We start from the raw sequence: 20,151 nt of genomic DNA, 5'->3' as shown, positions 1-20,151 counted from the left end.
CAATAACCTCAGATATGCAGATGATACCACCCTTATGGCAGAAAATGAAGAACTAAAGAGCCTCTTGATGAAAGTGAAAGAGGACAGTGAAAAAGTTGGCTTAAAGCTCAACATTCAGAAAACAAAGATCATGGCATCTGGTCCCATGACTTCATGGGAAATAGATGGGGAAACAGTGGAAACAGTGACAGACTTTGTTTTTAGGGGTTCCAAAAATCACTGCAGATTGTGACTGTAGCCATGAAATTAAAAGACGCTTACTCTTTGGAAGAAAAGTTATGACCAACCTAGACAGCATATTAAAAAGTTGAGATATTACTTGGCCAACAAAGGTCCATCTAGTCATGGCTATGGTTTTTCCAGTAGTCATGTATGGATGTGAGAGTTGGACTGTAAAGAAAGCTGAGCACTGAAGAATTGATGCTTTTGAACTGTGGTGTTGGAGAAGACTCTTGAGAGTCCCTTGGACTGCAAGGAGATCCAACCAGTCCATCCTAAAGGAAATCAGTCCTGCCTAGTCATTGGAAGGACTGGTGTTGAAGCTGAAACTCCAATACTTTGGCCACCTGATGTGAAAAGCTGACTCATTTGAAAAGACCCTGATGCTGGGAAACATGGAAGGCAGGAGGAGAAGGGAACGACTAAGGATGAGATGGTTGGATGGCATCACTGACTCAATGGGCATGAGTTTGAGTAAACTCTGGGAGTTGCTGATGGACAGGGAGGCCTGGCGTGCTGCAGTCCTTGGGGTCACAAAGAGTCAAGACACAACTGAGTGACTGAACTGAACTGAAACACAACAATCCTGGTTTTCAGCGGATGATAGAATTAGTATCCCATAATATTCATTTGCTTTAGGCCACATTAGATGTACAACATTCCAAGATTACAACATCTTGGAAACATTATTACCATCACCAATAAAATTATTGAGAATAGTCTAAAATTTTACATACTCTCTATTCTCCTCTATTATTTTTATACTTGTTCTATATTTGGATTGTTTACACTTTCAGCCATGACATACTTTATACTCTTCTTTTTAAACCCTCTCTAAGTTTTAGTTCTATATGTTTAATCTTTTCCCATCAGTCCATATATCAATGTATTTCTAATCATTCTGGATTTTTGAAAGTCTTTCTCTAATCAGTTCCTCAGGAAAAGCTCATGGGAACAATATTCTCTGATGCTGATAACAGCCTGTACCTTTTTCCTGAAAGTCAGTTTTGCTGGATATAAAATCTTTGGGCATATTTTCTTTCCCCGAGTGTCTTAAATATATTATTCCATTTTCTTCCAATGAAAATCTAATTCTTTTCTCTTATAAGCCACTTGTTAGTTTTGCATGGACAAAAAAAAAAAGATATCTTTCTTTTCTTTCTTTTTTGTAAGTCCAATAATTTTACTAAAATAGATGTTAGTTTCAGTTGTTCTATCAATATTCAAAATATGTCCTATGCTCTTTCAATATACAATTTCAAATCTTTTTTATTTCAGGAAAGTTTTCTTGAATTATAATTTTCAGTATTTGTTCTCTTCCCTTGGTATTTTTTCTTTAGAAACTTCTGTCCTCTATACATTGGATCTTCTTTATTTGCACTATTTGTCACATTCTCTTAAATATTTTGAATGTTTCATTTTTCTTTGATTTTTAAAAATTTCTTCCTTTTCATCATCTATACCTCATAAAGAATTATCTATTGATTTTATTCAATCTGTTGTTCTTGTAGTTTATTCCTCACTTCTGAAATGATATTTTTCTTTTATTTCTAACTCTTTCTAAATTCTATCACCTCATTTCTGAGTTTGTCGAATTCTGATTCATATTGTTCTTTTATGTCTTTTATAATTTTCTTCCCTTAAGTTCTATGTGAAATAAAATTTTCATACCATATAATCCATTTATCTAAAGTGTACAATTTATTGGCTTTACTATATTCACAGAAATGTGCAACCATCACAATTTAGAACACTTGATTATTCCAGAAAGAAGCTTTATACCCATTATCAATCACTCCCCATTTCCCTCCAGCTCCTGAGGCAACAACTACTCTACTTTCTGGGTTTATAGATTTGCATATTCTGGGCATTTCATACCATGGAAATCATTCACTATGTTGTCTATAGTGTCTGGCTTTATAATTTAGCATATGTTCACCCACGTTGTAGCAAGTATCAACACTTCATTTCTCTTTGTGGCCAAATAATATTCCATTGTATGGATATACCACAGTTTGTTTATCCATTCATCAATTGATTATCATTTAGGTGGTTTCCACCTCTGGGCTCCTATCAACAATGCTGCTGTGAATATTCATGTTCAAGTTTTTGTGTGGACATATGTTTTCATTTCTCTTGGGTAAACACCTAAAAGTAGAAATTCTGGGTCACGTGGTGACTGTATGTTTAACTTCTTGAGGAACTGCTAAACTATTTTGCAAAGTGGCTCCACCATTTGGTGGTGTCAGCAGCAGTGTATGAAGTTTCCAATTTCTCCAAATCTCTGCCAACAGTTAGTATCATCTGCCTTTTTTATTATGGCCATCCCAATGACTGTGAAGTGACTTTTCATTGAGGTTTTGATTTGCATTTCCCTGATGTCTAATGATATTTTCATGTGCTTATTGACTATTTCTGTGTTTTCTTTGGAGGAATGTCTATTCAGTGTTATTTTCTTAATGTCTTTAGCTCATTTTGAAAGAGAAAGTTATAACTGTGATCATTCCTGTGAACTTTTTTCTGGTGCCCTTTCAATGTTTGTATATTGTTATTCTGAATTTGCTCTTTGTTTTCCCCCTTAAAAACTTCATATTGAATTTGACTTCGTTTTTTTGTTGCTCATTTTTAGAAAAAAATTAATTTTTCTTAACTTAAGAAGGAGGTAGGTAGCTTTTCTATCGTCACAGAACTCCCTCTTGCTTTCTGAATGTGTGTGTGTGTGTGTGACCTGCATTCTGAGAATTCTTGGCTCTGTTCCCTTTCATTACTCTCATCTGGACATTCTCACTCCTTGTCTTTGTTGTCCATGTCCTGGTCTATTCTGACTGCACAGTTTCTCCCCCATGTGGAGTTCTGTGTCTAAAGGGGGCTCTGGCTGGACTGTCTGGCCATTCATGACTGAGCTTACAATGGACCTCTTAGATTCATGCACGGTCGGGCTGGATGGACCCCATCTGGTCTCATCTGCTCCTCTCTGACGGTTCCAGCGTGCTATCCAGTGAAGACCTGGTGCTCTTTGGAGATTCTCCTGTTCAAAGGTCTGTCAACATTCTTACCCACTTGTAGTTTGGGGTTTGTCATAATGGTTTAAGTTCCAGTTTCATTGTAAAGGTTGTTCATGGGTTTTTGGTTTTGCTACTTACTTGCCCTTTCTGCTTTCATGTGGGAATCTGGTGTAACCTATGCTATCACCATACTGCCTTTCAGACCATTTCACTGACAATGAAGTTTAATTTGCCTTTCAGTTTGCTATTTGCTTTGACTTGATTCATCTGCACAGTATGGACTCAGGTCAAGGCTGATAATCATATTGGGGATTATTAGTTACTTCCAATGGTGTGTGTTCTTCCTCACTGTGGTTAATTAGAGCTGACCGCTATGGGAGCTTGAGGTTCTTTCAAGGCACATTCAGCAATCAGCCATCCTCAGTGATTCAGCAAGTCAACCTAATGCCTCTGATCAAGAGCTGAGCTGCACCAGGTCAAGCTGTGGCTCATCTCTCCTGGTCCCTTTGCTTGTCTACTGTGCATCTTGCAGATTACATCTACTGAAAACTTACTATGGGCACGCTTTTGGAAATTCTCAGGATGCCCCCTCTAATCCCACATATTAAATGTCTAGGATCCAATGAACTCTGGGCTCACAAACTTGAAGCCTGTAGAGCAAGAATAGCCCCAGTCTAATCTACTCAGATCATGCTGCACTTGTAATCACTCCTTCAACAGACACTTATCAAGTGCCAAGTATGCACCAGGGAAACCCACCATGCTGAACGCTCAGAAAGTAAAGATAAATGGGTCCTGCTCTCTCCCCTCTAGGGACAGGAGAGAATGATATACAAATATTAACTGTGGTGTAGGGAAAACATTGCTAGAATAGAAGCGTGAATTATATGATATGCTTGAGGGGCAGTGCAAAGAAAGAAGCCTCTGTCAGTAGGAATTCCTATGTCAGCAAATAAAACTGTATGTTTTCTATGACTTAACGTATAAAATGCACGTATTTGGCAAAGGTGAGAATGGAATGCTCAACTATGAAAACAGTTTTTACATCAGCAGAAGGATAACGGTTATTTTGTTATTACTTTTCAATAATGATGCTATTCTGTACATATGTACACAGACACATACATGCATGCATGCAGACATATGATTCCTATTTTTCTGATGCATTTGCACATAAGCAAAGCTCTTGGCACAGAGAGTAGACACCATGAGGATTTTTATTCACTTTCCCTCCTCATATGTGCTAGTGTGGGATTTCAAACTGTCACCAGCATGATGATTTTCAAAATAGAAAAGAAGTAGGAAAAAAATGACTAGGAAAATGATCGTGGAATAAATCCCAGACGCATCATTTTGAGGCAGAAACTAAAGCAGGGCAAAGCCAAGCAGGTGTTTCCAGAACCATAATGAGAATTTCAGCAAGTGGCAGGAGCATCTTTGCTAATTGAGAGACACCCAGGGAACAGCCCACATGGGCGGTGGGGTAGCAGCAGGCGATTCACAGACCCTTTGCCATGGGGGGCAGGAAGGTGATAGACATAACTGCCCCAGAAATCCACCAAGGACAAAGATGAACCATACGCATAGGATAGAGCATGGGATTTTAACAGGGGTGGAAGTGAAGCTATGCTTGAGAGGAAGTGGGCCATTTGCCCTCTTCATGCAGACAGAATAAGAGTGTGGGCTTTGTAAGAAAGGGAAGGACATTCGCTTAATCTTGGACTTAATCTCAGAAGACTGTCAGCCAGCACATCAGCAGATATATCTGCCTCTGGTCCTTGTAGCATCACCAAAAGTGCCCCGAAGCCTGGCTGCTCACTCCCATCGCCTGCCCCCATTTCCAGCTGCATCAGGACACACACTCTTAGTCTGAGCAGCGCCAGGAGCTGCAGGGAACTCCCCCCCTACCTAGCTGGACTGCATCTGAAAACCAGAAGTGAAATTCTAGGAGCCTCCTGAGCCTGAAACTCCCCAAACCCTGCTCTCCTGGCATATGCCCCGCCCCTCCCTAAACTTTGGGATGAGGAATTGCAGATGACTCAGGATTCTCAGGCGGCTGCCAGACAGAGCATGGTGTCTACTCGGCTTCACACTTTCCAGATGACAGATGCAGAATTGCCGTGTATCTAAAAAATGGAATTTTCCTCAAATTCTATCTAATATGTCTTGAAGGAACTTTTTATGTTTTGTAAAAGTGGTTTTGGGGGGGAGTGTGTAATTGCCTCAGCTCTGTCTTGCCACAGCAAAGATTTGAAATGGCAGACCAGTGTTGCAGCTCAGAGCTTTATTCTGCTCTGAGAATAAAGGATAGTACACCCTAGAGGCGTGAGGGCAGGCCCCAGTCCATCTTGGCTTCCTCCTTTAATACATTTGTCTCCTCTCCTCCCTGCCTTGAGCCTGCCTATGCAAATTAGGCTGGCCAAGAAGGGGGCGTGTTTGTTTCACCTGAAGTTCTCACTCCAGTCCGTGGATTTTGTTTTGTTCCATTTTTGCGGGCTTTTCTCTTTCTTTGTCTTTTAGCCACCACCATTTTGGAGTCCTTTTTCCTATTCTAACTACCTAACAGACTCAACAGGAGAAAGAAGGAAGGGACGTTTTCAAAGGAGGTGGTTTTCTTCCATTACTTTATCGAATTCTTAAGAGGTGTTCCCCTCCCCAGCGCGAATTCAGTGACAGATACATAGCAAGTGCTTAACATCAGAGACCCTGAGGCTGAGTTATTAGGAAGGAGCGTCTGGGGAGTGAGGTTGGAAGAATGCTGGTGGTGGGTGGGGAGGTGTGGAGGAGGGCGATGGTGAGAGCAAGCCCTGAACCCCCAGTGCCGGGGCGGACAGAGCCTCCTCAGGGAGGAAGGTGTGGGTCCAGCCCTGCACTCCACGGACTGGCAGCATCTCCTCTGGAACAGCCCAGGGTCCAGCTCTATCCAAGAATACAGACAAAGCCTGGTGCCGGTTGCAAGGGAGAAAGCGCTGAACAACCTCATCAGCATCAGCATCTTTCTCATCACCCTCAGAACTGCTTTGCAGGCTTTATTTCATTTCCTACTCTGGTCATGTGCAACCCTAGTCTTAACACGGATGCCTGCCCCAAGCCCATGGGTTCTGGTTGGTCGGTGGCTGGCAGCTTATCTAAAAGGACAGAAGGCTTCTATGACTCAGACAGCTAAGAGCTGCTTCTTTTCAACAAAAGGATTTGGTAGCAGAGATGCTCGTTTCTCTCTTATCTTCTACAGACCGTGATATACATGCTCTTCTTTCCAAGTTCTAAGGATTCCAATACTGGGACCGTTGTTGTGACAATGAAATGTTAAATGTGCCACAAAATATCTGAGATGAACTGTATGAAAAAGTGTGATAAACATCTATCTGATATTTAAAAATCTGATATTTTTATTTATCTATCTGATATTTATAATATTTATAAATATAAATATTTATCTATCTGATAAATAGATAAAAATATTTATCTATCTGATAAATTTTAAAATGTCTGAATGTATACAGAATGAAAAGAATATGGTCCAATCATCTTTAGTGCTGAATCTTTCTCTTATCCCTGAAAGGTTTTATCAAAATTCCTTTTATAGGTTTTCACAAGTTTCCTTGGTGTTGGCTCAGATGGTAAAGGGTCTGCCTACAATGCAAGAGACAAAAGAGACATGGGTTCGATCCCTGGGTCGGGAAGATCCCCTGGATGCATGGCAACCCACTCCAGCATTCTCGCCTGGAGAACCCCCATGGACAGAGGAGCCTGGTGGGCTACAGTCCACGGGGTCACAAAGAGTCGGACACAGCTGAGGCACTGACACTTTGTGCTTTGATGATAAGAAAGAGCTCTGACGTTAGGTAGGGCTCTGAGCTCAAGTCTGGCTCTGCTGCGTGTACTGGCTGGGATCTGGTGTGAGCTACGGGATCGCTTTGTGCCAGCCTTCCTCATGAGTGCCCTGAGCAGAGGGCTGCTGGGCTGGCTGCCCGAGACAGAGCAGGGGAAGAAGGCTAGCCGGGTGCCCGGTTCAGGGGAACCCTCAGGAGATGTTAGCTGTAACTATCAGGCTTGACGACTGCTCACTTTGGGAACACAGAATCACACAGAATCATCTGTAACACAGAATCGCATCTGTAGCGTGTGAGTACTCTGGCCTCTTTTGAGTCAATTTCTGAATTTTAGAAACCAATGAATACAGAGTTTAGGAGACATGAGCAGGGATCTTTCTTACACCCGACGAATTAAAGGAAGAAACCAGATGCTACAAAACAAAGGCAGCCTCTGTTTCACCCTGAGGGTTGTTTCCTACCGCGGACTGCAAGAGCTCAGGAAATTCTTTGCCTCCAGCATCTGCAGGAAAGTCATTTGTGCCACGTCTGCCCCCTCAGTGCCAAGCTGCCAGGAGCTCAGCACACGCACTGTGCATCCACAGGCCGGCCACGGATGAGCCTTGACGAGTGTCATGTCTAAAATCACAGGCCTGGGCAACAAGGCTTTCCTAGGAGGCACAGAGCAGAGCCAAGGCTAACGAACTCCTTCTGTACCCACCCCCTCGGGAGTGGGGGGGTGGTGGTAACGCGGTTAGGGGGAGGCAGGGGACATGCGGAGGAGGCCACAGTTAAAAGCCCAGGCTCCAGACTCCTTGGGTGTGACCATAAAATCACAGGGCCTCAACAGAAGTCAGCGAAGAGATTGATAAACACATCGGTAATCAGCTTTTTAAAATGATGATAAAACACGCATAACGAATAACTTACCGTCTTAGCCATTTTTCGCTGTGCAGGCCCACGTACACTCACATTGTTGTGCAATCCATCTCCAGAAAGGCACATTTTTGTTGAGGCTGTTGAAGACAGGGAATCGAGGATGAAGTTTTATTAAACAAAACGTCGTAAACCCACGTAACGCACAACCAGGAGAAACTGAGGTCTAAGAGGAACTGGGAGGAGGTCCTGCTGAGTGGGAAGCAAGCTGTCAGCTGAGCGCCAAGAGACAGATCTCTGCTGGGCCTCTGTAGCAGGCACTCCTCGCCAGGCAGCCCCTGCTGACTTTGCTCCGCTAGGGCTGTGGTCAGTTTGGACAGCACGGAGGGAAAATGAGTTTGCTTCTGCTTCTGACACTTTGTCACGTCCTGCGTCCCTCAGCCCCTCCCTTCTTACTCCTGACTCTAGAATGCGGTCCCCTGGGCCAGTCCTGCTCCAGAGTGCATCCTGGAAGCCTCTGGTACCCACAGCCCTCCCCATTCTCACAGCGCCCTCCCAGCCGTCCCTGGCCACAGCCCTGGCTCGTCCCTGGGTGGCAGAGGTCATGTTTCCCCCTCCGTAAAGTGGGAATAGGGCCTGCCTCCCAGAGTGCAGGAGGCTGAAATACAAGGCCTGCGCCCAGCGCCTGGACTAGGTGCTCCAGACACGCCCCCTCACCCGGCTGACCCATCAGCTATGCTGTGACAGGCTGCCATGCACATTTTTTCTTTTTCTTTCTTCTTTCTATTAAAAAAATTACTGACTCAGTGCATTGGGCCAATGCTATGCACTCTTTGAACTACAACAATGCGAAAAGGAACATAGAAAAAAACGGAACAAGTACACAAAGAAATACACAGAGTGGTGCACACAGTAGGTCCGCAGTTGCACATTGAGCCTCCAGTCTCAGCTCTGAGCGACAAACAGTGGGGAGGTGACGAGCTTCCCTAGAGGGTGCGGGTGCCTTCAGCGTGAAAGGGAGATTGTAGGTGAAGAGGATGCAGGATGTGGGCAGATGGGATGGGACAGCAAAGTGTGGTCTTCAGAAAGCAAAGCTTACCCACTTCTGCATGGTGTTCGCTCCTCTCCTCCTCTGAATCTGGCCCTGAGAGAGGCTCAGCAAAAGACAGCAGTGAGTCGGTGATCTCAGGCTGTGGCAGGGAAAGCCGATAGGGACTGTTATTTGGCTGAAGTGTTGGAATGATGTGAATGAGGGTCGGCTTGAGAAGAATCTGGAGTACTGGGTAAGGACAAGGACAGCATCTGGGCCCCAGCTCGATCACACACGTGCTACATGATCTCTTACTCAGCCACTGTGAACCTCAGTCTCTTCATCTGTAAAATGGAGTTGAACTTCATAGAGTTACTTGAGAATCAAATGAGATGAAGCATATTGACAGCGTCGGACATACAGTTAGTGCTTGATAAATCTCAACTATAATCGTTTAAGAAGCATAAGAGAGAAAACACGAACTCTTTGTTCAGTAAATGGTGATCAGTAAATGTAATTTTCCTCATGTTCAAATCACTCATGAAAGTTTTAAAATAAAGACAGCAAATCAGACCCTGAGGATCTGTTTTTGATCACAAGTACCATACATTTTTCATGCTACTGATGTTCTTCAGAATTAGTTTACATTTTGAGGGTCCAATCTTTACCAGTAGTTCAGAAAAAGCAGTAAAATATGCCTCTTCTCCTTTGTATCTCCAGTTTTTTCCTTGGCCTTTTCTAAGCTTTTGCTTTGAGAATTTGCACATACAGTCTATGCTGCATCACAGCAGAAAAGCCTTACAAAGATCAGGAAATTACTGAGTGTCAGGGCATTGGGCAGCAGTCAACCTGGTGTCTGCATATTTAAATTCTGAAAGTTTGAAAAACAGTTGCAAAACTTCTGTGAGAGATCTATGAAAAATTTAGGCAAAATAGAACTTTTAAGAAAAGTCAAAATGATATTGTAGTTTTAATCTGAGTATTTTTAAACTGTCACATTTTTAAAGCTATAAATGACAGAAAACTGAAATCAGGTTGCTTTCTAAGATAAAGGGAGTTTACTGATTCAGTAGTAACTGGAAACTAGAGATACTGATTTCAGGTGAGGTTTAATCCAGCAGCTCAAAAGACACCACCTAAGGCCAGGTTTCTCTCCTCCCCATTCTGCCTTCTATGGTGTTGGCGTTATCCTCAGGCTCCATGAGGTGGCTCCAAAGGCAGCTCCAAGGTCTCCCTTAATGGAAAATAACTACAGCAGCTCCAAAAGTCACATTCTCATACCATACTATCCACAGTAAAAGAGATAGTCTCTTCTCCCAGAACTGCTACAAGAAAAAGGCTTATTTTTCCCCTAAAGCCTCAGCCAATATCTTCTCCTGGCTCACTGGCTCTGATTAGCTTAGAACCAATCCAGGTGACTTGGGGGCATGCGTGGTATGCCCCCAAGTCACAGTTTAAGATTATAGGGCCCACTTACGGGATTTAGTTTCAATCCCACCAAGTCAAGTTTTCTCTGGAAATTCAAGGATCTATTTCCAAGCTGGGGGAATAAACACTGGGGAGCAAATAACCAGTGTGCACTATACTGCATTTTTAAGAGGGAGCACTGGATTCACACAATTTGTGGTTACAGATTTGTATACTCAAGTCAAAGGCAAAGGACTTCCCTGGTGGTTCAGTGGTTAAGATGCCATGCTTCCCATGCAGGAGACATGAGTTCAATTCCTGATTGGGGAACTAAGATCCCACATGACCCGTGACAAAAATAATAGTAATAAATTAAAAAATTAAGACGAGGGCAAGGGAAATGTCTGTTTCTGGGCTGACTTGCCCTTCTGATAGAATACAGTAACCAGGAAGGCTCTCAGCGCTTGGCAGTTTTGTACCTCGGTCCTGTCCTGGAAGGGAGGAGGTAAGTGTGACATTTACAAATAAGTAACCAGAGGCCAAGGTCAAATGAATGGAAGGCCTAATGAGTTCCCTAAACAAAGAAATCTGTTTGATGCCTTCCTGACCCTGCTCCCCTCTGAGGGTGCTGTTGGCTCCAGCCCAAACAGCTCTGCATTCTTTGGCTTCTGTTGACGTTAATGAGATCACCTGACCTCAAATGACATTGTCCTTTGTCTAATGCTAATAGATACATATTTTTAATGTTTACATGAATCGTGTGTACCTTAAAAGGAAAACAGAGTTTAAATCTTGGAGTGAAAGAGGGTGCTTAGCCTGCCGTGACCAAAGAGAACTGGAAATGGCAGGAAGTGGGAGCAGTGATTGGGGGCGGGGGTGCTCACCCAGGCGGAGCATTTCAGGGCTCCGCCCTCAGCTGCCTGCTTCCCCCTCCTCAGCCCACGTGGTGACACTCCCAGGGCACCCCGGGCTTCCAGCCTGGAAAAAAGGAGCCGGGATAAGTGGTTTCTATGACGTAATGGGGCTAAATGAATGGTTTCTAACTCCCGACTTTCAATTACAGTTTAGACATGGTTTTAGTAATAGAATTGAAGGTAACTAGAGATTAACTGGAATAAAGATGTGGAATCAGATTTTCCAGCGTTCCAAATTGCTCAGGGAAAGGGTCTATTCACGTATTCAACAAATATTTTTGTTATCCAACAAATACTTATCCAAGGCCCACTCTGGACCGGTCTGAGGGTACAGTGGTGAACAAAGACATGACCCAGTCCACATGGGGTTTATGGTCTAGCCCCCAGAAGCTGTAATAGCCAAGTGATCATGCAATTCCACTGAGAGTAAGGATTTTCAGTGGAATTGCACATTTAGGCACAGTCAAAGTCTTGGATGAATTTTGTGGATTAAATGATTAGGAAAATTCTCAATATAGAACACTTTTAAATGCTGGATAAAATGTCAAAAAACCACAATCTTTTTCATCAGTTCTGTTCAGGTATTATTTACATATGGTGAAATTCATTGATTTTAATTGAACAATTCAATGAATATTGACAAATGTATAGAGTCACATAAGCAGCACAACAACCACGACATAGTACATTTCCATCAACCCACAAAAGCCCTGTGCCCCTCTATAGTCAGTTTTTCCCCTCCCCCAAGATCCCTGGCAACCGTTAATCCTATTACTGTAGTTTGGCCTATTCTAGAACTTCATATAAATGAAGCCATACAGTATGTAGTTTCTTGTGTTTGTAAGACGAGGTCATCCAGAGGACCTGGGCGGCTGAAGGTCCCTACCGCTCCCCTGCACTTGTAATGTGAGCTGCCTGCCTTCCCCATTCTAGAAGCTGCCCAAGGACGCAAGCCTAGAGATGGTGGTGTGCTGCTGAGCCCGCTGAGACAGTGTACATGACTAAACCAAGCTAAGGCCTCTCTACATAAATTGTGAAGAATCTGGCAGACAGGTGTGAAGATGCCCCAGACAAGCCTTGTACGTTTCCATGGTGATTAAACCTGCCATCTACCCATCTGAAGAAGTCTGCCTCTTTCTTCAGTCTGTCCCTGCCCTCTGTGCATAGGAGCCAGTTTCAGATTTCAGAATAAGGCAGATCAGCAGTATTTGAATTCTTCCTCTCAGTGCCACACTTGGGAGATTTCTCCATGCTGTTGTGCATGTCAGGAGTCTGCTCCTTTCTACTGAGGAGCAAGCAGTGTTCCACTGAACGGACATACCACAAACTATTTTACTAACTTAACAGTTGATTGATATTTGAGTTCTTTCCAGTTTTTGGCTGTTATGAATAAGTGAATATAAATATTCACCTATAAGTCTTTGAGTAGACATATATTTTCACTTTTCTTGGGTAAATATTTAGGAATGGAATGGTTGGCTCATATGACATCACAAGCAGAATTCTAAGGAAGACTCCCAGTGACCTCATCCTTGCTTAATTTCCTCCCCTTTAAGTGTCAGTGGGACCTGTGAATATGATGAGCTATTGCCTCCATGATTATGTTCTCTTACATGGCAAAGGGAGATCATCCAGGTGGGTCTAATCTAATCATGTGAACCTTTTAAAAAGTTTTAGACAAAAAAGAAAATCAGAGAGATGTAAGCACAGGGGAGATTCAATGTGTCCTCATTGACTTGAAGACAGACGAATATGGACAGCCTCAGGGAGCCAAGAGAAGCCGTCAGCTGACAGCCAACAGAGAAGTGGGGACCTCTGTCCTGCAACCACAAGGAACTGCATTGTGCCTGCACCTTTCTGAGCTTGCAAGTAGAGTTCATCCTAGAACCTCCAGAAGAGGACCCATTCTGGCTAACATCTGACTTCAGTCTTGTGATACCATGACCAGAGAATTCAGTCATAACGGTCCCAGACTTCTGATCTTTACAACTAATGAGCTAATAAGAAATGTAGTTTAAAGGTCCTATATTTGTGGTTTTGTTACAGCAATAAAAAGCTAGTACATACAGTATGTCATGCTTAACTTCTTAAGAAACTGCTAAATTGATTCCCAAAGTACCTACATCATTTTATGCACCCACCAGCAACGTCTGAGAGCTCCAGTGGCCCCACATTCTTGACAATACTTGATATTGTCAGTCTTTCAGCTATTCTTGTGTAGTGCTATTTCATTGTGGTATTTCAAAATTTGCATTTCCCTGAAGACTAATGATGTTCACATCTTTTCATGTTCTTACTTGTTATCTATCTATCTTTTTCAGTGGGATGTCTGTCTAAATTTTTTCCTCATTTTAAAAAACTGAAAAAAATTTGTCTTACTCTTTCAAAGTACTACAGGACTGGTGGTAAAGGGAAGGGACGAGAAGGCAGAACTACGAAAAAGCTTGATCGTCATGAGGAAAGTGCAGGGAAAGCAGGCCTTCACTGAGAGAAGGAAAGGGGGTGTCTGCCAACCTCAGAGTCACAGTTTGAATGACCGCATCCAGGAGGTAGGAGATAAAAAGCATTGGGCTTAAGCAGGGTGGGAGGCCAGAATTCCTGAAAGATAACCCAGTGGTAATACAACTTATCTGCTTAAGGAGATGTTACCTACCTCAGCCTTGGCACTGGAAGAAAACTCTGCCCAAAGTACTTCTAATCTTAGGCTTCTACTCAAAAGGGTTTGAGCCTGAAATTTACATCTCCTACATGGACTTGAAAACTTTAAACAGAAGATTTATTTTGAAGTTGTCCCAAGCTGAAAGTCAGAGAAGGCACTGGCACCCCACTCCAGTCCTCTTGTCTGGAAAATCCCATGGATGGAGGAGCCTGGTGGGCTGCAGTCCATGGGGGTGCTGGGAGTCGAACACAGCTGAGCGACTTCACTTTCACTTTTCACTTTCATGCACCGGAGAAGGAAATGGCAACCCACCCCAGTGTTCTTGGAGGATCCTGGATCCTGGAGGATCCCAGGGCCAGGGGAGCCTGGTGGGCTGCCGTCTATGGGGTCGCACAGAGTCGGACACGACTGAAGCGCCTTAGCAGCAGCAGCAGGGGCAACAGGTTGAAAGTGCTCCCAGCCCACCTACCTCCCGTCCACCCAGCCCACCTAACACAGGACTCAAAGGGCCCCCACTGATAAAGTTCCAAGGTATATGAAATCACAATAAATAAAAATCACTAAGAAATAAGGAGATAAGAGTCAAAAGAGATAAACTGCTGTGTCAAACCTATAAAGACTAGCAATTCTGGATGACTGGACATAAACTATTAAATAAGTCGGTTTAATATTTTAAAATATTAGATAAGATAAAGAAATAAAAGCGTAACAAAGAATGAAACATTCCAAATTGACAGATAACCTATTAATAGAAAAAAGTGAAAATTACGTGACTGCTAATTCCTCAATAGCAACAGTGAAGCCAGGAGACAGTAGAATATCTTCAAAGTGCTGATTGAAAATAGCCATGAACCTAAAATTATATGTCAAATGAAACCATATTTCAAGGACAAAATCAAAAGAAAGACATTATCAAGCCAACCTAGGAGATTTCCGCAACAAAACCTGTCACTGTGAATGTTCTTAGGGATGTACTTTAAGAGAAAGAAGAATGATCCCAGAAGGGAGTTCTGAGAGGCAAAAAGGAATGATGAGACTATAGGTAAAGACTATGGGAAAATATGGGGCTTCCCTGATAGCTCAGCTGGTAAAGAATCTGCCTGCAATGCAGGAGACCGCAGTTCGATTCCTGGGTTGGGAAGATCCACTCCAGTATTCTGGCCTGGAGAATTCCATGGACTGTATCCCATGGGGTCACAAAGAGTCGGACGTGACTGAGCAAATTTCACTTTTCATGGACAAATATACAAACAATATTGCACATATAAAATAACAATGTCTAATTGAAGTGTCAGAAATATCCAATATAGAAATAAAATCATGGGGAAAAAAGAACCTAAAAATTGGGATTCATGTATCTGCTGTAATGGACATACTCTTCTACATGCCAGGCCCTGTGCTCTGTATTCCTTAAGTCTTACATCACTTAATCCTCCCAACCACCTTCCAAGGAAGGTGGTGTTATTAGCCTGTTGAGAAAACACACATAGCCAGGAAGTATCAGCTGGGACTTAAGCCAAGTCTATTTGATTCTGAGCCTCTTCTCTCAAGCAGTCTACCACACTGCTTTCACTGGTAATATTTGTTGTGAAAAATATAGGCAAGTGTAAAGAAAATACAGACATGTGACGTAGGCAAGTGTAAAGCCAAGAACTCCCCTGCATCATCACTGTCATATGTATAAATACACACACGCATAACTTTGAAAAAATTGGGATAACTACTGTTTTGCATTACAGTTAATATCACTAAGTAATATAATATTTTAAATATAATCATCTTGCTCTTTATTTTTGGAGCAAATTTTTTAATGGTTCATTGTATAGTGTTTTTTTAACCTCTTTATTGTTCAGTTGCTTATTTGTGTCTGACTCTTTAAGACCCCATGGACTGCAGCATGCCAGGCTTCCCTGTCCTTCACCATCTCCCAGAGTTTGTTCAGACTCATGTCCATTGATTCGATGATGCCACCAACCATCTCATCCTTTGTCACCTGCTTCTCTTCCTGCCCTCAGTCTTGCCCAGTATCAGGGTTTTTTCCAATGAGTCAGCTCTTCACATCAGGTGGAGCTTCAGCTTCAGAATCAGGCCTTCCAATGAATATTCAGGGTTGATTTCCTTTAGGATTGACTGGGTTGATCTCCTTTCAGTCTAAGGGACTCTCAAGAGTCGTCTGCAGCGCCACAATTTGAAGACATGAATTTTCTGGAGTTCAGCTTTCTTTATGGTCCAGCTCTCACATCCAAACATGACTACTGGAAAAACCATAGCTTTGACTAGACGGACCTATGTCAGCAAAGTGATGTCTATGCTTCTTAATACACTTTCTAGGTTTGTCATAGCTTTTCTTCCAAGGAGCAAGCGTCTTTTAATTCCACGGCTACAGTCACCATCTGCAGTGATTTTAGAGCCCAAGAAAATAAAGTCTGTCACTGTTTCCATTTTCCCTCATTTTTGCCATGAAGTGATGGTACCAGATGCCATGATCTTAGCTTTTTGAATGTTAAGTGTTACTTTTCACTCTCCTTCTTCACCCTCATCAAGAGGCTCCTTAGTTCCTCTTCACTTTCTGCCATTAGAGTGGTATCAGGTGAATATCTGAGGTTGTTGCTATTTCTCCTGGAAATCTTGGTTACAGTTGGTGATTTATCCAGCCTGGCATTTCACATGACATACTCTACATAAAAGTTAAATAAGCAGGGTGACAATATACTGACTTGACATACTCCTTTTTAACATCTTTATCCCTATACTTCTGTATTCTACAGTATTCACTGTTAATTTTTGTTAGATGTGAAGATAATCTGCTCAATACTTTTATTTTCTCAAACTTGAAATGTAGTAAGAGAAGTGGATGTCTATTCTATTGCTGACTATACATTTTTTGTTCTAGAGATCTTTTTCAAATAAACATTGCAATCACATGATTCCAAAATTATGTGCTTCAAAGCAGATTTGGGATACAAAATGTGGATTTTCAAAACATGTAAATTAAATAGTTATTCTTGATGAAAGTCTTTGCTTTATGACAAAATTGACTTGTATGTTTTCTTTCACATAAACTGTTTTCTTAGAATATAGAAATATCACTTCCTTTATGGAAATTAGACTCATGTGGAACTTTTAATAGAAACGCAGTTATGACTTTTAAAGAGATGTGTTTGTATGTACACACACGTCTGCATACAAATATATATTTCAGTCTCAACCCAGAGATTGATTAATATCATTATATTATTACAATGTATGTAGTAAAATCTCATCAATTCAAATATACCATTGATTTAAAACTTCGATTTGAAAAATACAAGTTAGAGGAAGAAGAAACCAATATGGGGTATGTATGTTTGCTTCTGCAATTCCATAATGCCTTGCACAAAGCACATCAACTTGTTTCACTTTACTTTTGTATACTTACTTATGGTTTGATGAGTATAAAATGCCCATACACGAAAGTAACAAGACGGAGTCCTAACACTGAACGAACCTTTGAACAAATATGGATGGTCTCGTCCACACTTCTCCTTTTCACCACCCAAACCATCACCTGAAATAGTTAATTTTGTAACCATGTGTTTATCGTAACCTACTAGTCACAGAGACCATCTGCGGTCAATTATTATTCCCAAGAGGTCTCCTCTTGGCGTCACTCATCTCTATGGGCCTGTCCGCCCTTTTACCCGGAGCTGGTTAGTGCTCGGTCTGTGCAAAATAACTTTATAGTATCTTAAGCAAAATAAAGAAAAGTAATCATGCTGCAGAGAATGATAGAACTGCTTCTAAAACCAAGTATGAACTCACCTAGTGGGGCGCAGGGGGAGCTGCGCGGAGCGCGGAGCCTGCGTTGTCCATTAACGCCACCCCCACGCAGGCTCCCGCGGCTCCGCCTCCATTCCCAAACGTCGCGCACTGCCCTCCTGTTTCTGCCCTCCCGCCTTAGAGAATCTCTTTGAACCTTTGATTTAAAGCAGGCGTCCACTGCCACCCTCGGACCGCCTCCTGCTAGGTCGCAGTTGTCCCGGTAACAGCGTGTCTGAAGGGAGAACCGGCTCTCCGGAGTTTCCACGGAAACCACTCCGGGCAGAAGCAGGTGCGGCGGGCGCAGCCGGGCGGCGCTGGAAGGCGCCCTCGGGGCGGGACCCGGAGGACCGCCCCTGCGCCTGGTATGGGTTACATATGCACCGCATATGCACTACCTTCGGTGGGCTATTTCATTCGCAGAACAGAACCACTAATTCCTTCCGTATCTCTATGCAAACCCAGTAGCTCTCGAGGCGCTGTCCGCGTTTTAGGGACGGTCCAAATCGAGGAGGATCTGCAAAGGAGCCCTCCCCGCCTCTCCCCAAACAGTAAGGTTCTGCTGGCCAGAGTCCTCTCGACAGGCTGGAGCGCTCGTGAGCGCGACAGAACGTGCGGGAAACCCAGGTTGATGAGCTTCCTGCCCTTTGCATATTCTACCCGTGCCCAGAAAATCAAGTATTAATAGGTTTGAGGTTTGCCGTGTTCCTCTAAGTAAGTCCCCTTTACATTTGTGACGCAGGTTAGGTTAATTGGAAAGGCACTCGCCTCTTGCTTTGTCTGACAAGTATCGTTGGGAAGAGAGAATCGGATCTCTGCTGAGAGCGATTAGGAGAGAACTGAGGTGTCTGGACAGTTCCTAGGTCAGGCTGGCGTGTGACCGTTCCGGCCCGTGTCCGCGCGGTCCTGCCGGCGGCGGCGGCGGCGCCGGAGACGAGGCGGGGTGGAAGCCGCGGCCGAACGCGCGCTTCTCGGCCCCCAGCCCGTCATCTTTGTGTCTCTCGGGGCGGGGAGGGGCTGTCTGACACGTTATTAAACCTGGCAGCTGCGTTGGCGGCGCCGAGGCGCATTGAGAGTGAGCTTGCAGAAGATGAGGGGCTTTCAGCCGGGCGCCAGCTTGTCACTTCTCGCTGCCTGAAAGGCGGGTTTCAGAGCGCTCTCTCTGGCTTCCATTAGCAGTGGCCACTGACAGCGCGCGCACTTCGCGGAAACAGTGGGAAACGTGAGTATCTGTGGCTCCGCGCCGCGGGTCGGCGGCTCGGCTCCCAGGTCTTCCAGCCGGGTGGCGGGGACGCAGAGGCAGCGGAGGCGAGGCCGGCGCGCGGGGCACCGGGCTGTGGGAGGGCCGCGCGCCGCCGCACCCGGTCTGTAGGTGGTGCGCGCCGGCGCGACGGCGAGGCGAGAGCCCGGGCGGCTGCGGGAGGAGGCTGGGGCGCCCGGTGTCTTGCGCACGCCTTGGGATCTGGGCCTGTAGTTTGGAGCCAGATGCACAAAGACGTCGGGCCTAGGCAGCGGGTGTAGACAGTCCTGTGCTGTCCCAGTACCTCCGGTCCTTTTTGAGAGAGAGGAGACGCTGCATTTTACGGTTGGCTCGGAAAAAAAAAATGAGATTAGGCCAGTGTTTCCCCGCCCCGGAGGACGTTTGCGCGCTGGCGGTGAGCATCTCGGCCAGTCCCATGGGGACGGTGTGGCAGCTTCGCGCGCCTCCAGAGGTCGGTGCGCCCGGATCCCTTGGGGACTTCAGAGCCTCCTGGGCTCAGGCCCCAATCCCTGAGCTCCGTCCCTCCCTCCCTTTCCCTCCTCTACACTGTGTTCTAACAGGGCTGGCCTTTAACGAAGACCCTAGTAAGGCGAGGAGACCTTAATTCCCTCTTTTCTTCCCGAAGTTATGAGTGTGAAGAGGTGTGGTGTTTTTCCTTATTATTGATTGCTAGAGGGAATCTTGAAGTTCAACATCGGATTTATATATATATATATATGTGTGTGTGTGTGTGTGTGTGTGTGTGTGTATGTGTATATATATTTCTGGACAAGATTTCCCATATTACAGAACTGACATCATACCAGGATCTCTCGGTGATCTGTGTATTTCTTTAAAAACCTTGGCTTTCCCCTAGGGGTTCCCAGGACTGTCTAACAGCGTCAGTTGACACCAGAATATCATGTTTCCTATTTCGTGTGCGTTTCCATGCCGACCTGGTTCAGGCCGGAATGTGGGATACTGAGAGGTATCTCAAGCCTCATTCTTGCCGCCTCTGTGGCTGGACTTCTAGCTGTGTTGTCTGGCCATCAGTGTCAGCAGCTTATGGCCATGGAAGGGGTCACCTTTCCCAGGGGCTGGCCAGAGCCAGGACTCCTTGAAGGTTAGTTGTGTGGGCAGTCAGCTGTGGGCAAACTGCTAAGTTTCCAGGCCTCAGTTTCCTAATCTATA

At 44.2% G+C, this 20,151-nt stretch overlaps 1 long non-coding RNA gene across 2 annotated transcripts in view; it reads right to left on the bottom strand.

The window, feature by feature from the left end:
* LOC139037729 (uncharacterized) overlaps positions 1 to 19,427 on the bottom strand; it is a 60,517-nt gene extending 41,090 nt beyond the window's left edge. For both annotated transcript variants that reach the window (XR_011490572.1, XR_011490573.1), the window contains exons 1-3: positions 17,724 to 19,427; positions 9,012 to 9,286; positions 7,967 to 8,052 (exon numbers count right to left, since the gene is read on the bottom strand). This is a non-coding gene — a long non-coding RNA (uncharacterized lncRNA). The remainder of the gene's footprint in view (positions 1 to 7,966; positions 8,053 to 9,011; positions 9,287 to 17,723) is intronic.
* Between the last annotated feature and the right edge of the window lie 724 nt (positions 19,428 to 20,151).

Source organism: Odocoileus virginianus, chromosome 12 (assembly GCF_023699985.2).
Source record: "Odocoileus virginianus isolate 20LAN1187 ecotype Illinois chromosome 12, Ovbor_1.2, whole genome shotgun sequence".
In the NCBI taxonomy this organism is placed as follows: domain Eukaryota; kingdom Metazoa; phylum Chordata; class Mammalia; order Artiodactyla; family Cervidae; genus Odocoileus; species Odocoileus virginianus.
Note: the sequence above shows the minus strand (reverse complement) of the source record. Positions and strands in the feature narration are given on the sequence as shown.